We start from the raw sequence: 2,880 nt of genomic DNA, 5'->3' as shown, positions 1-2,880 counted from the left end.
TATATATATATTTATGTTCGTGTATATGAACATGTTAAATATGTATGTGTTGTATTTGTATTTATGAGCTTACACGTACGTATTATACAAAAGTAATGGTTGCGAAGAATATTTCCAGACTATAACCATTATACCAAAATAGCGACTATCCCATTCTACATGGAACTGTAGTTAACCTAATTCTAGAAGTAGTAGGAGTAGCAGTTCTAGTAGTCGTATCATTACCAGCAGCATAAAGATACACAAAGATACAGTCAACGCGGAAACATGTACTGAGTTGATTAAACCTGCTAGATTTAGCAACGAAATATCCTTCAAATTACATATCTTCATAAAAAGAACGAGAGCATATCAAATAATGCAGTTCTTACTCTACAATGTCAGGGGAAAGGCCTCAACAGTGGCGATTGAAATGCATTTCATTCGTAAGTTTATTCAGTCACGGTTGATCTTAGGCTGAACATGAACGACACAGACAAAAGTAAATTTAGAAAATACGTCGGTATCATTAACAATAATAACAGCTGCTTTGAAGAAAAAATCTATGTTGTCTTGTCCTAAATAGCAACCAAATCTTCAAACTACTTCCCTGTCGTCTTAAAAACGAAGGAAAACATTGGATAAAATACACACAATATCTGGAAAATATTGGAAGAGTTGTGGCTTGTGCGACCTTCATCATAGGTCTATTTGGACATGATGACCTGGGATAGAACAACAACTATAATGATTTCAAATGTTAGCACAAGATCAGTAGTTTCGGGGGAGGAGGTAAGTTGATTACATAACCCCCAGGACTCAATTAGTACTTGTCTTATCGTCTCCGAAAGGATGCAACGCAAAGTCGACCTCGGTGGATTTTAAACTCTGAACATTAAAACGGACTAAGTACCGCTAAGCATTTCACCGGGCATGGTAACGATTCTTCAAATTCGATGCCTTACAACAACAGCAACAACAACAACAACAACATGATTCTCTGAAATTTATTCCGACTCTTGGCATTCTGAGATCAAATCCCCTGGAAGTCTCAGTTGTTTATTCCGACTCTCTACAGCCTCAGTTAAAATTCCGCCGCGATCAACTTCGACTTTCATTCTTTCGGGGTATCAGTTCAAGGCGGTTTATCTGACCGAAGCTTGAGAATGTCAGACAGGACGTCTTGCGGTATTTGTTAACCCTCTTTATGTTCTGAGTTCGAATTTCGTACTTAATTATTTGTGTACTAGACTTAACCCGTTGTCCGTTTTAACATCATTACTTGGAGTACTGGGTGTCTTTAACGGATTCATTCTCTTTTGCAAGCATTCGAGCCAGGCTTCGATGAAACTGTCCTTATTTCCTCCCATCAATGTTGGAGTCCCTGTAAGGGCACAAACTTTCTTCTTCATTAAAAGATATAAAAGAAATAATGAAAACAGCAGCAGCAACAATAACATCATTAAAAATATACGGGAAACTATCTAAAAATAACAACAACAAAATCAATCCAGCAATATGAGCGACTACAAACAACACCAACAAGCAATTGCGTCAAACCAGTCATACTTGACTGGTACTTTATTTCATCCCTCTCAGAAGAAGTAAAGGCAAAACAGACACTGTCAATATTTGAACGCAGAACAGAATGCGTTGGTACAAACACAGCTAATCATTTTGTCCAATGCGTTAACGATTTTGTTAATTCGCCATCTTAGATTACAGAGGATATGTCTAGGGTGGTGCTGTTACTATACACGCAAAGATTCCAAACTTCGCCCCACCAAAATAATTCGTCCCTTATAAGTTGCTGATTATCAGCAAAACTCAAGTATGACGATCTGCATGAGCGGACTGATTTCATATATGGAATAGTGCTGCTACTATACATAATACAAGCATTCAAGGCTCTATGAGATAAAGAAAAGAATGCCATCCAACTGATTGGTAAATGTTCACGCACTATAAAGCATTACACCCATTTGCCCACTGAAGTGTTGTATTTTCACTTTGTCTATTCTACTGCTGCTAGGACGGATGCTCTCTTCTGAAATAACTATGCATCAGCCGACTGAACTCCTCTTGTAATCCCTTTCAAGGCAGGCAAACACACACACACACACACACACACACACACACACACACACACACACACACACACACACACACACACACACACACACACACACACAAATGGACGCATGCACGTACAAACAAGCAAACAAGCAAGCAAAAAAAAAAAAAAGAGAAGGCCACCTAACTGGTTAGAAAGAAAATGCACGCAGTCTATTGTTTACAGCAACCGTTAGATCATTTATGTAGAAATACCAGCTAGAAATAGCAGCACAATCTCCGCCAAATCTCATTGTGCCATCTTACAGACAACAGGACATAAAATGGATTAGTTCTAGACATTGCTGTGTCTGAAAAATGAACGAGATGGTCATGGCTAGAACGTATTTTATCATGTCTACTAGATAAGGGTTGATCTAGAGCTAAACAGCAGCATCTGCAACAACAGCAACAACAGCATCACATTAAGTCTTCCTTTTCAGATCTATAAGCTTCTTTAACCGGCGTTTCTGCTGTTCCGTTTACTACAGACTTGAATCGTTACAGGCCAAGTAGCTACTCTGTGTTGGTAAACTCAGAAACCGGCCCACAGATGTTGTTTTGCGCTGGATGCGAGTGCTGAACTCCTTGTTCGAAAATATAAGGACGCAAATATTGTATCGTATAGCCAGCTGGAAACGATGTTTCCTGGAGCTAAACAACAGTAACATCGTCCCTTCTAGGACAGCCACTTTATGTTGCAAATAGCCTTTACTTTAAAGAACTGTTTCTGAATAACTCTCCTTGAGAGATTTAGAAATAATGATATTTCTATTAAATATATATATA

This window comes from Octopus bimaculoides, chromosome 20, assembly GCF_001194135.2.
Source record: "Octopus bimaculoides isolate UCB-OBI-ISO-001 chromosome 20, ASM119413v2, whole genome shotgun sequence".
Lineage (NCBI taxonomy): Eukaryota > Metazoa > Mollusca > Cephalopoda > Octopoda > Octopodidae > Octopus > Octopus bimaculoides.
Note: the sequence above shows the minus strand (reverse complement) of the source record.